The sequence below is a fragment of the Malus sylvestris genome, chromosome 5 (genome assembly GCF_916048215.2).
Source record: "Malus sylvestris chromosome 5, drMalSylv7.2, whole genome shotgun sequence".
Lineage (NCBI taxonomy): Eukaryota > Viridiplantae > Streptophyta > Magnoliopsida > Rosales > Rosaceae > Malus > Malus sylvestris.
The window spans coordinates 26992553-27007179 of record NC_062264.1 but is presented as its reverse complement, the minus strand read 5'-3'; the positions used below and the strand labels follow the sequence as shown (position 1 = coordinate 27007179).

At 41.3% G+C, this 14627-nt stretch overlaps 1 protein-coding gene across 30 annotated transcripts in view; it reads left to right on the top strand.

Annotated features, from left to right (window-relative positions):
• The window catches only part of LOC126621361 (disease resistance protein RPV1-like), a 193196-nt gene that overhangs the window by 164377 nt on the left and 14192 nt on the right, over positions 1 to 14627 (top strand). The gene's annotated exons all lie outside the window — the stretch shown is intronic.

Below are 14627 nucleotides of genomic sequence, written 5' to 3'. Positions count from 1 at the left end.
ACAACGATAAAATTATAGGGCTCTTTGCTTCAATAGGACTGAACATTCCAAAATTAAGGAGAAAAATTATACGTCGCGCTACAAGCTAAAGGAAGAAAAGAATGAAGAAAAAGCGAGATGCATACACAAAGAAATGAAATACAAAAGATACATTACAAGTTCGATGGCTGAACTGCATTTTGAACCGGAAATATTCAATTTTCTCTCTAGCATCCAAGATTTCTTTCCCCAAGTCTCTGGGATATTTGTTACGATTTGACACTTATCAGGAAGTAACATGCACACATAACTTTGCTGCTCAAGATGAGAAAATTGGGGAAACATTAAAGTTCTAAGTACCTTTTTATCAGCTTCAGTTGCTTCTTTGAACTGAGTTCAGTGAGTTAACCTCCTCTGTACTCAGTTGATCTACAAGATTGATCTACAAGATGTTTCTCCAATTCTGGTACTCTGGGTTTCCGCTAATTGGAGCAACTGTCTTCGGTGCCATGTGCCGAGCACCAAGACCAGGCATCAGTTGCTGTTGTTGAAGCCTTTTAAAGTGAAAAATAAGAAACTATTCTCTATCAAAGAAAGACATGTTTCAAAATATAAAAGTGATTTGTTTTATGGTTGAATACAAGAAGCAGGTCTCCAGGCTACATTGCCAGCATTGGAGTAATTATTTGCAGGTTGAAAAATATTGGATAAATCAAACATAACATTGCTTGGTAGCACTGCTGGAAGAGGGCGTCCCTCCCTAAACCGCTCCATCAAAGATAATGTGGCATGATGGGTAGTCACTCTATCAATCTAGACTGCACATTTAGACATGACTCAATTTAATAGCATATATTTATGGATGTTCATATGTCAATTGGCCAGCAAAAGATTACTCCCAATCACAAATTAAATTTTATATGTACAAAATATCTATGGCATATGTAAGTTTTTACATCAAAATACGAACACATCATGCAAAGAATGAACACCCATCAGCACAGCATCTCGCAGAAAAATGTGCTTGATTGAGCCTGTTATGTTCAGCAATTCAAGCTAATGAGAAAGGGCATTCATATAATCAATATTTAACATAATATTCCCCTGGTTTTCATTTTATACGGAAACTCCTTCAGCAAAACAAGTATACAACTTCAAGAACCTATTTGTCGATATGATCCTGACCCAAGAACATTTCCCCTGTACGCGACAATCCTAACTACTCCATAGTCATCTTATGCTGCCGGTTTTCACTACTGCACAATTCTAATGTAATAAACAATCCTCGACCAATCCTTGGGTCATATAACACATTTCTAAAGTCTGCTTACCACCTCACTAACTGTAGTATAAATTCTTCATCTACTTATTTTCTACCATTTGAAAATCAATTCCACATTTATACTAACACGAAATAAAAAATCTCAGCTTAGATAAGAGAATTAAGACATCCCGAGCTCACATTTACCACTTCAAAATTAGACTAAAAATTCAAAATCAATCTGATTCGGAACACAAATATAATCATACACACACATCCAATTATACATATATACACAAGCATATGCATATACATATATATATATAGAGAGAGAGAGAGAGAGTACCTGCGCAAGGACCTGTTTGGGTGACGAGAGCCCTGGAAGAAAGCGACGGCTTCATTGCCACTAATCCGGCCATCGCGGTCCAAATCGGCCCGTCGGAAATACCCATCGAAGAGATCCACATTCGCCGATTGGTTCTGCGGCGATGCCATCGCCACCGTCAGATTGCGATTCGCGGAAGATCAGACCACGGAATCAATCAAGAGCGCCGCGCCCTCAGGCGACAGTACGCGTAAGGAGCGCCGGGAAGAAATACAATTTAGAAATCAGAGTTGGTTATTTTTCAAAATTGCCACTGGTCCTAATGAGTCCGGCGGCCCATTAGGTACTACCACAACAAATACAATTTGGGTAAATTACACTTTTATATTTTGGGTTTGGGGTCTATTTCAATTCCTTACAACATCTTCAAAACATTTCATTTTCATACTTTAAGTACTATTTTATTTCAAAATAATACATCCGTTACATTTTCCATCCATTAATCCGTTAAATGCTGACGTGGCTGCCAAATGTCTACCACGTGGCAAATTTTTTTTTTTTAAAACCTGAATTTTCTCCCAAAAAAAAAAAGAAGGGTAAATTACACTTTCATACCTCAGGTTTGAGTCTATTTCAATTCCTTACAATATCTTCAAAACATTTCACTTTCATACCTTAAATGCTATTTTATTTCAAAATAATACCTCTGTTAGATCCGTTAAGTGCTGACGTGGCTGCCAAATGTGTGCCACGTGACAATTTTTAAAAAAAAAAAAAAAACCTGAATTTAAAAAAAAAAAAAAAAAAGCTAGCACTGATCCCCGCACCCCCACCCTTGCATACAAACCCACATACCCCCGCCCCCAACAAACCCCGAAGCCTTCCCCTTCCCCCCCCCCCCCCCCCGCCCCTGCACCGCAAGCAACCTAGAAACATCCACCCCCGCAACCCCTCCCCACCCCTCTTCTCCCTCCCAAGCATCCCAACCACCTCCCTCTCATCCACTCTCTTCACCTCCCCTCCCATCCAAAAACCCATCCCACCCTCACCTCCCCCACAACCCCCCACCCCACCCCCACCTTCCCCGACCTTCTCTTATTTGCAACCCCACCCATCCTTAACAAACCTAACTCCATTCAGACCACCACCAACCAAGCACCAAAAAATTTCAAAATTTGAATACATACCTCGTTATTGGAGCCGACCGATGAGCCCACTCGACGATGCTTTGGGGAGCACTGGTTCCAGGTATTTTTTTTTTTGGGGGGGGGGAGTTGGTTTTTCAGGTTTTTTTGGGAGTGGATGTTTCTGGGTTTGCTTGCGGCGTCGGGGGGGGGGGGGGAGGTGGTGGTGGTATGTGGGTTTGTATGCGGGGATCAATGCTGTTTTTTTTTTTAATTTCAGGTTTTTTTTTAAAAAAAAAAAAAATTTGCCATGTGGTACAAATGTGGCAGCCACGTCAACACTTAACGGATCAATGGATGGAAAATGTAACGGATGTATTATTTTGAAATAAAATAGTACTATGAAAGTGAAATGTTTTGAAGATGTTGTAAGGAATTGAAATAGACCCCAAACCTGAGGTATGAAAGTGTAATTTACCCTCTTTTTTTTTGTGTGAGAACATTCAGGTTTAAAAAAAAAATTAAAAATTATTTTTTTTGCCATGTGGCAGCCATGTCAGCACTTAATAGATCAATGGATGGAAAATGTAACAGAGGTATTATTTTGAAATAAAATAGTACTTAAGGTATGAAAGTGAAATGTTTTGAAGATGTTGTAAGGAATTGAAATAGACCTCAAACCTGAGGTGGTAAAGTGTAATTTACCCATACAATTTAGAAATCAGAGTTGGTTTGCAAGTTTATGTTTTCGATTTTTCAACTTAATGCGAGATTCAGAAGGAAGCTACAATTTAATGCGAGATTGAAAAGGTGCACGTATAGAAAAGTGTAAATTAATGCGAGATTGAGAAGGAAACTATAATTTAGAAATCAGAGTCATTTGTTTGTCGGATATTTGACATGTTATATTGTGAGACTATAAATCACAGATGTACATTTAGACATCGTTTTGTAAATCCGTCTAAAGAAGAAACCTAATTGATAATCTATACACACCCATATAGATTAACTACTCTTATCATGGCCAACAAGCAGCTCATGTCCACAACGGTGTTATGTTCACATTTCGTCGGTTTCACTTCATCTTTTTCTTTAAGGAGGCGATCAATTATTAGCATTCTAAATATGATTATAAACCCTTCAAATAACTTCATTAGTTGGTACAATTAAGGCATTTTGATTGATCCCTTTTGTGATCACCTCATTTTCACCATTTAATTAGTCCCTGAAACTTCTTGCATTACATGATGTGCATGGAAATGTCTATTAAATAAAACATTGGGGATCTTTGAAGTAGTGCTATGTTTCAGATCAAAATTAAAGAACCGGCCTAATAATTGATGTAATTAGTAAACATTGACACATAATGTAATACATTCTTTATTGGAGCTACAACCTTGTCTAGTTTCCATTTTTTGTAAGTGTATATGTTAGTTTGGCGTATGTTGTCGGCCACTCTAGATTGAAGTGGGCAACTTCGTTGTGGGAGCTTCTTTTGTTCTCAGTTGTAGCAAAAATGTCTCAATCGCTGAGACAAATTTCTCGAATTTTATCAAGTACATGTCAATTTATGTGCTCCTAATTATTTTTTAGGGTAAAGTACAAAAAACTACCTCAACTATTAGTCTCATGACACTTTCATACCTCATCTTTTAAAATTGACAATGTCATACCTCATCTTTAGAATTTGGTCAATTTTATACCTTCCGTTAGCCTGACCGTTAATTTGTCAGTTAAATGCTGACGTGCCTTGATCCAAACCCCACTTTCTATTAAAAATTAAGAAAATATTAAAAAAAATCATTTAATATATTTTAAATATTAAAATAACAAAGAAAAGTGAAAAAAAAATTTCAAAACCCAATTCGTCCCCACCCCACCCCCTCTCTCTCCTCCCCATCTTCTTCCCCTGCTCTGCCCAGAAACGAAACGAACAAAAAAAAATCAATTCGTCCCCACCACACCCCCTCTCTCTCCTCCCCCATATTCTTCCATCTTCTTCCCCTGCAGCCCAGAAACGAAACGAAAAAAAAAAAAATTCAAAACCCAATTCGTCCCCACCCCACCCCACCCCCTCTCTCTCTTCCCCCATCTTCTTCCCCTGCTGCCCAGAAACGAAACGATTAAAAAAAAAATCAAAACCCAATTCGTCCCCACCCCACCCCCTCTCTCTCCTCCCCCATCTTCTTCCCCTGCTTTGCCCAGAAACGAAATGAACAAAAAAAAAAAAAAAATTCAAAACCCAATTCGTCCCCACCCCACCCCAACCCCTCTCTCTCCTCCCCCATCTTCTTCCCCTGCTGCCCAGAAACGAAACGAAAAAAAAAAAAAACTAAAAATCAAAACCCAGTTCGTCCCCACCCGAGACTTGGGCTCGCACACCCATGGCTCGCCGGACCTGGGTTGGGTGTCCTCTGGGTGCCTCGGAGCTTCACGGAGACGAAAGGAGAAAGGGTTGACGCCAATGATGGTTTTGGTACCGTCGTCAGTGGGTGTGGGTGTGTAAATGGGTGCGTGAGTGTAGATCTGGGAGAGAGGTATAATCTGTGCGAGAGATGGGGAGAAAGAGTGAGTGAGCTGAGAGAGATGGAGATGTTGGCATGGGTGGGGAAGGGTGGGGGGTTGCACGGAGGGGGAACGGGAAGGGGTTGGGGTGGGGGGGGGAGATGAGAATGGGTTATGGGATGCAGAGAAGAGAGAAAGGCGACAGAAAAGGGGAGAGAGAGAAAAGAGAGAGAGATATTTAATATAAAAATAAAAAAGAGAGGAGAGAGAGAGAGATTTAATATATTTTTTTTTAATTTTTGAATATTTAATTATTAAAAATGTATTTTATTATTTTTTAATCCAATTGGATTAGTGAGTGGGACACGTGTCGGGCCATGTCAGCATTTAACAGAGAAATTAATAGAAAAACTGACGGAGGTCCGACATTGACACAAATTCGTAAGATAAGGTATGACATTGTCAATTTTAAAAGATGAGGTATGAAAGTGTCGTGACACCAATAGTTGAGGTAGTTTTTTGTACTTTACCCTATTTTTTAGTATGAATAGTTGCACCTTCTTAATTGCAAATGTTAAGAACAGTTGCTCATGTGTGCGTAAACTGTAAGTTATGAATACAAACATAGCTTGGATTCTAATTGGATATTTGGTGTTACAATATAAATAATAAAGTTGAGCATTTTTCAGTATATCAAAAACACGATCTGATACACCAAATATTTTTTTCCAATCATGGACTATATTTACTATTACAAGATAACTCTTGATTTGGTTAATATGAAAGGAAAAGGAAATTAGGGTATATTAATTTATATTAATATGAATTTTACTTAATTATTTTGTCAGACATTTATCCATTAGTTGGTCGTGATTGGACTGAACAGTTGGCTCAACTGGTGTAGCAGCTAATGGGAGGCATGACCTGCATACGGCGCTTCCCCAATGCCCAAAGATTTTTCAATATGACTGTCATTACATCACGTATCATTATAAAAATGATGGAATATATATATATATATATATATAAAACAGTTAATAACTTTAAAAAATAAAAAATTTCACCACTTATATAAAAACAGCTGATGTACACCGTATTTCCGTTGCAATAAAAAATTTCTCCACTTCCACCGCCATTTATGTCCCTTGGCCTCTTCACCTCCTCCGTCTTCATCACCGTCGGGAAAAACCCTCCTCCTATTCTCTCCCACATCAAACACCCAAACCAGAACAATCAACACCAAAAATGCAAGTGCTGGGTACAAGAAGAAGGGGAAGATGAAGATGGCAGAGATCTGACTCTCATACCTCCTTTTTCCCTCCCTTAAAACCAACAAACCCAGCAACAAAAACAACAAAACGATGACGATGACAAAGCAGAAGAACAAGAAGATGGGGGAAGATGAAAACAGAGTACAAGGCCATGTCCGAGGGAACTGGACGATAGTGCTGTCGTCGAGCTTGGTGGATCTACTCACCGGAATCGGCGTCATCCTCTTCAACTACTTTGTATGTTTGATTTTTACCCATTACTCAATTGTGTTCGGGCAGGAATTTCACAGGGAAAGGTCCCTGGCTCGAGCACACAGCTCCCCGAGGAGTTGGCACATGTTGGTTCGTGTATGGTTGTCGAGCTCCTGCTTGTTGGCGGGCTGCAATAGGAGGACATATTTAGTTTATGAAAGGTGCCTTCGTAGGGCCTTAGGTGTAGGCCTTGAGGCTCACAATCAAAAACCAATGTTGGATGTTCAGGCGTGCCACTGCCATCTTCAACATGGCAGATGTAAAATGAGTATGTTCAGTTGTTTGCTTGTGCCCGAGAGACTAAATTAGTTTGTGAAAGATGCCTTTGTTGGGCCCTAGGTGTAGGCCTTGAGGCATGCGATCACAAACTAACTCAGTACTCTTAGCATATTGTTTGACACTTATTGTTATCAAGGATGAACAACTGATATTTAAGCTTAATCACTCGCGCTCGAAGGATTGAATTAGCCATGATAGGTGCCTTTGTGGGGCCTTAGGTGTAGGCCTTGAGGCTCACTTTCAGGACCAAACTCAATACTTAAAGCGTATCATCATGATTGTAACATAATAAATATGAAAGTCGATTACTTGCGCCTCAAGTTACTCGGACTTCTCTCTTTATCAATGGATTGTCGTGGATGGGTTAAGTCGACATTAAGTTCTTTTTTATGCCTTGAGTCCAAGGACTTTTAGGTAACCAATCTTGTATGCTTGAAAAAGAAAGACTTAGATCTGATTAGATCATCAGTTCTTCGGGAAGATCATATCCAAGAACTAATAAACCTTCTAACAACAAACTGACTGAAAATGACTTGAATGAACATTGAGGTATTCATTATATTATCAGATCTATTTATTGAAAGACTAAACAAAGAAGGTCGGGCAAGATTTAACCTTGTCGGGCAAGGTTTACACGTCTTGCAGATTCCTTTCTTTGTGATTACAAAGTGTTTGTATGCAAAAAGAGGGTGATGGCAGCTAACTTTTAAGGGAGGGAATCGATACTACAGCAAATCCAGGGAAAAGGTAGCAGAGCTTTTTACTTAGACAAGAATTGTCTTTTCTACGGAGAGACTAAAGCTAAAAAGGGTGCAGAATCTGAAGATGTTCAGTTTTCTGGAGATCTTTGCTTAGCTGAAAGAGGCAAGTTGTAAGATTGTTTGTTTGGTTGATTGTGTGTCCTTTTTTCTTCTTTTATTCCTCCTTTTATAGGCAACTGGAGAAGCTGCCTGCAGCTTGGCTCTTGCTCGAATGCCTTTGAGGCCTAAGCGAGCAGCCCCTACTAGGAAAGGAACTAGAGCTCAGACTTTTAAGGCCTCAAAGTCTTCTGCTTCTACTGTTCCAGCCCCTCAGGTGGGCAGAAGAAAACAGAAATCTTCTAGTGAGTTGTGTACCCTCATTCATCTGTTCTTAATCTTCCTTTATTGACTAATCATTTCTTTTTCTTTCGAGATCAGGACCTCGAGCTTCCAAAAAACCAACCATGGTTTCTCCAGATGATCCATTGAGGACTGAAATGCGCCAGGAAGCAGAGGCTTTCCGAGCTGCTACTCTTAAGGAGTTAGATGTATGAACCACACCCTAAATCTTCTCCGCAAGTCTCTCATTCCTTTGTTAATATTAACTTTGATTGCTTGTTTCAGACCGCAAGGGAAGAAATATTTTCTCAGTCTGAGGTCTCCTTTCCCTCTGCCCGCGAGGCATCTGCTTCCCCCATTCGGGCTAAATTTTCTGAGGTGCAATCCTTCATTCTTGATCCTCTTTGGACAAGCTGTTCGTGGCAGGAATTTCCGTCGGGGATGTTTCCTGGCCGACGAGCACACAGGTCCCCGAGAGGTTTGTGCCTGTTGATGCTTTCTGTCGGGCTTCTGCTTCACTGGCGGGCTTATCGGGCAAGGCTTGTCGGGCAAAGCTGAAAAAGAATGAGAGAGTTAACTTTGAAAGGTGCCTTTGTGGGGCCTTAGGTCTAGGCCTTGAGGCTCACAATCAAGATTAACTTTTAAGTGCTCAGGCGTGCCACTACCATCTTCAGCATGGCAGATGTAAAACGGATGTCAAGTTTTAGTTGTATATATGCCCGATAGACCGTGTTAGTTATGACAGGTGCCTTTGTGGGGCCTTAGGTGTAGGCCTTGAGGCTTCCAGTCAATAACTAAACCAATACTCGAACATATAACGTTTGTTTCATTGATTTCAGGAATCTTATAACCATCATACTTCTGATTACCCGAGCCCGAGGAACATAATGAATCCAAATAGGTGCCTTTGTGGGGCCTTAGATGTAGGCCTTGAGGCTTCCTATCAGAATTAACTCTATACTCAAACGTTCTAGCTCGAAGAGCAAAATGAATCCAAATAGGTGCCTTTGTGGGGCCTTAGATGTAGGCCTTGAGGCTTCCTATTAGAATTCATTCCATACTCAAACGTTCTATGATAATCATAATATAATAGAAATAAAACTAATGAATAGGTCGATTATTTGCGCCCTAAGTAACTTCGGACTTCTTGTTTATCAAAGACTGTCGTGGATGGGTTAAGTCCACATAGGTTCTTTTTTATGCCTTGAGGCCAAAGACTTTTAAATGATCAATCTTACATGCCCGAGAGCTTAGAACTTAGATCTGGTTTGAACTATGAAGACATATTCAAATTGGATTCAAGCACTGAGAGAGTCTTTTAATAGTCATCTTACTAAATAACTTGAATACAACTGGAAGTATACAACATATTGCTAGGCTAATGAATGAAAAGATAAAAAACAAAGAGGGTCGGGCAAGGCTGATCGTCTTGCAACTTCCTATCTTTGTGCTTTATCAAGGGGTTTGAAAGCTTAGGAAAGGGGGTAAGGAGATGAGTTTACAGAAAGAAATCGATACTACAGCAAGAGTTGAACAGGGTAGCAGAGCTATTACAAAGGCTTGAGTGAAGGTTTATCCCGAGAGGGATGAAGGCTTGGGCTGACTACAGCTTCGTTTGAAGGCAAATCTGGCTTTTGAGCAGAGTTTGTGCTTGTATTTGTTTGATTGATTGAGTGTCTTTATTCCTGGTTTCTCTTTCTTCTTTTATAGACAACTCGGCTTGGCTTCCTGTAGCAGTAACCTTGCTCGAATACAGCTTGAAGGGTAGTGACTCATCAGCTATTTTACTTGTACTGCCACTATAAAGTACTTTATGGGCTGATTAGCTGGTTGGTCTATACCACTTGGCCTTTGGGTAGGTGAGCAAGTGGTTCACATGAGCTGCACCAAGTCAGAAAAGGCCTTTTCTGCTTTCTGGGCTTCGGCCGGGCTTCGAGTCCCTCTTCCTTTTAGGCTGCCTTTTAGGCCAACTCCCCTTTGAGCCAAAAGTTCAAGTTTTAATCCAAACACAAGCTTTATCTTTTTGGTAGTGAATGACTGACCCCTTTTTCTTTGCAAGTTTAGGCGGGGGTTTCTGCTTCTTCTACTGGTCGAAACCCTACTCTAAAGTCTTCAACTCTTCCTCCTGTCCTGGAGGTAACGCCGACCTCTCAATTTGATCCAAAGACAGGAGTAGTGTTACATTTTGTAGAAGAGGACAATGCTTCAGTGAGTATTTATCCTGTCACCAATTCTCACTATGCTTTTCTCATATTCACTCTTTGTCTCTACTCTTTCCAGCCATCCCCAACACATGAGCCACAACAACCAACAACAACAACATTTGGCGAAGAACCTTTAGTTCTTGAAATTCCTGTGGTCCCAGAGTTTATCAGTCTGCAAGAGTCTCCGGATCACACCATTGTCGGAAAGGTGCCTCCTCCTACTTCTCAAGACCCTGTTCAGGTAAAAAATTTCTTCTTTTTCTTTGTCTTCAAAACCTGACTTTTAAACACTTGTTACCTATGTCAGATGTTTTTATAGGCTTCTGGTGAAGGTTCGGGCATGGTTCCCTCCCCCTCTGGTGGTGATAGTGACGTTACCCCACTAGAAGCAGTATGTTTATTCCTTTTTTTCTGAGCTTTTGTATCCCGAGTTGCAATCCTCACGCTGATTTTTGCCCCCTTTAACTTTTCAGCAAGCTCTTGGAGGAGTTTCGGGCAACTCTCCCCCTCGTCTGGCGCGTAAAACAAAGCTTCCTCAGGCTTCTTCCGCTCCTGAAGTTATAGGAACACCCGCTCCTCAGCCTAAGAAGGCCAAGACCACCATTGCCCTTATAGTCATTGATACTCCCTCTTCTCAGGTTCATTCTCCTGCTGAACCTCTTAAGGAGATTGAAGCTCATTTGGAAATTGGAGTACGCTCCCCTCTTTCTTCACCTATCCCCTCAGATGCTGCTATGCCTGAGCTTTTCAAAGAATTCGGGCAGCTTAAAGCAAAGCTGCGATCTTCAAAGAGCACTTCTGAGTCCTCTAGTTTCCAAGAGTCACGCCGAATCTTTCAAGAGTGGGTGGAGAAAGACTTCACATCTTCCTTCAGCCTTAAGGCTCTTCACCATGTTGAGAAGGTTGTGAAAGATCTCTTTAGGGCTGATCAATTATCACAATCTCAGCATGACCCCTTCATCTCATTTTTTGAGAACCTGAGGGCCCTTCGAGATCAACATCAGAAAGCTGAGAGGCAAGCCAACCGAGTGAGATGTTTTCAGGAGAAAGAGTCCAGCACTTCTGCTTGTATTCATCAGCCGATAGACGAAGGCTCATTGACGGAACAAAAGATTGGGGTGTTGACCTTTGAGATCCAAAAGCTGGAAGGACAGCTTGCTATACTGAAGGCTAAACAAAAGACCCTCTTTGGCACGCTCCAGCATCAGGTCGAGGAGGTAAAAAAGGCAAATTCGGAGCTTGAGCATGTCAAATCTCAACTTGTCAATAACCATACCGTTTTGGCCGATCCTGATAGGCTTCTTACAATTATGCAGACTTATCACTCCAGAATAATTAATCTGGGTAAATATGTGAATTTGATAAGCTAGCAAAATTACAACCCTTCTTCTCATGGAATGAAAATGATGTTTTGATTTCACTTCTTTTGCCTCTTGTATTATTTTGAAGCTTTCACACCATCTTTTCTATTCGGGCAACTATATGCCCCCTTCTTATTTCTTTTCACACCAACAATCTTTTTAAGGACCCAATTTTGATTGCTTGGTCCCTTCTTCTTTACCATTACTGGTGTTAGGATGTTAGGGCAGTGCGGGCCTTATCCCCCTCCTTCTCAGTAATGAATGGAGAAAACTCCTTCTTGGCCCCGTCAGATTGATCGTGTTGATTGGGGCTTCTAAGAAGGGATTTGTATCGATCATCATGTTGGCCTGGGGTTTGTCAAGCAGCAACTTGCCCTTCACTATAAGATCTTGTACCCAATCTCTAAATTGGACACAATTAGTTATAGAATGGTTGAAGGTATAGTGTAACTTGCAGTACTTCTTCCCCTTCAGCTCTTCTGGTTTAGGCATATTTTTGGTGCCATCGGGCACAATTACTTTTGCCCGCACCAACTCTTCGTAAATTTCAGGGGCTTTGGCCAGATCAAATGAGTAGCTTTGGTATTTAGGAGGTTTCATAGGGACGAATCCCCCATCATTCATTACGATCTTCTGGTCCTTGACAGGTTGGACCAGCCCTTTCACTATTAATGGCTTGAAAGGCGTAGTCATCTCTGCTGCATATACATCAATCTCCTCTCTCTCACGTCCCTCTATCTGCTCTAGATCCGCTTCCTCGAACTCTATATGATGAATTGCAGCTTTGTTTTTATAGAAAGGATGAGCTTTGGAGGAATGTTTTAGCTGCTGTTCCTCTAGCAACATCTTCTCGTATTTTGTAGCAGCGATCACCAGTTCTTGCAATTCATTGAACTGCACATCATAGAACTTCTCCCTCAGAGGCAATCTCAGGGCTCTCTGAGTAATTGAGATGAGCTGAGCCTGGTTGATAAGGAACTGGCACCTCATTCGCGTCTTCTTGAACCTCATCATAAAATCCTCTGTGGACTCATGATCGTACTGTTTCACCTCAACTAGATCGTTGATAGTTACTTCTGGTTCTATTCTGTAGAACTGTTCATGAAAAGCCATCTCCATTTGCCCCTAGTTGGCAATAGAATTTGGAGGTAGAAGAGAGTACCACTGAGAGGCCAGTTCGGCCAATGAGTTCCCAAACAACCTTAACTTGTAGTTGGGGTTGTCTTCATATGCCACACAGTGGTTGGAGAACTCAAAAATGTGATTTCTGGAGGATACACTGACGTCTTCTCCATTGAATGTTGGGAATGCGGGCATCTTGAAGTTGGGAGGGAATGGATTTTGTTCATCGATGTACTCGAGATAGGGTTTTTGGTAAGTTACCCTGAACATCGGGCGAGCCCGAGGCTGAACATTTTGAGCTACCACCCTCCTTAACTCAGCTAACTCCTCCCTGAGTTGTTGGGTAGCCATATTATTCTGGAAGTTGTGAGGAGTTTCCCACTTCGAGCTTCGATCATTACCAGCTTGACCTCTATCGTTGCCCCTTAGTGCTTCCTTCCTAGGTTCAGGCTTCCTCCAATTGGTTCCTCCTCCCTTATTGACCATTGAGAGTGGTCTATAAGGAAGAGGTTTGTCTGTACTGGCAGATTCTTCCTTCCCGCTGGACTCCCCCATAGTCAGGGGCATCCCGTACTTGGTCATTTCTTGTTCATTCTGCCCCCTACTACTTACTGAGAGCACTGGGAAGCTAGGCGATTCTGTTTTTAGAACAGCTTGAATGACTTGTTGGCTTCCTTCAGATCCCTCATTCCTCTTTCCCTATATTTTTCTTCCTCAAATGAAGGAATTAAGGGAAAGACTGGTTCACTGATAAGGGTGGCTTTGTTTGCCACTGCTTATTGATTATCTCTTGGGGTGGAAAACTCCAGATCTAACCTTCTTTGTAGGTGCCCTGTTAAAGTACAGAGTCTACTCACTTCCCCTCTAGTTTATCGGGAAAGATTCTCCATGCTTTTTAATACTTACACCATGGTGGCCTGCAAGTCTTCATTTGTTATTTTTCCTCCCGATTTCTCAGGTGAAGTCGGGCTTTCCAAAACTGCTGATCCTATTGGGGAAAGAAGATGTTTTGGTTTATCAGTCATTTTCAGCACGGTTTTTGATGGTCTATGCTTTGCACTCAACTTAAGAGCTTGAGTTTTTCTCTTTTTTGGCATACAAAACAACCTTAGGTCCCACCGGGCGTGCCAAAACTATGTTCAGGCAAGAATTTCGTTGGGAAGGGTCCCTGGCTCGAGCACACAGCTCCCCAAGGAGTTGGCACATGTTGGTTCGTGTATGGCTGTCGGGCTCCTGCTTGTTGGCGGGCTGCAATAGGAGGACAAATTTAGTTTATGAAAGGTGCCTTTGTAGGGCCTTAGGTGTAGGCCTTAAGGCTCACAATCAAAAACCAATGTTGGATGTTCAGGCGTGCCACTGCCATCTTCAACATGGCAGATGTAAAATGAGTATGTTCAGTTGTTTGCTTGTGCCCGAGAGACTAAATTAGTTTGTGAAAGATGCCTTTGTTGGGCCTTAGGTGTAGGCCTTGAGGCATGCGATCACAAACTAACTCAGTACTCTTAGCATATTGTTTGACACTTATTGTTATCAAGGATGAACAACTGATATTTAAGCTTAATCACTCGCGCTCGAAGGATTGAATTAGCCATGATAGGTGCCTTTGTGGGGCCTTAGGTGTAGGCCTTGAGGCTCACTTTCAGGACCAAACTCAATAATTAAAGCGTATCATCGTGATTGTAACATAATAAATATGAAAGTCGATTACTTGCGCCTCAAGTTACTCGGACTTCTCTCTTTATCAAGGGATTGTCGTGGATGGGTTAAGTCGACATTAAGTTCTTTTTTATGCCTTGAGTCCAAGGACTTTTAGGTAACCAATCTTGTATGCTTGAAAAAGAAAGACTTAGATCTGATTAGATCAT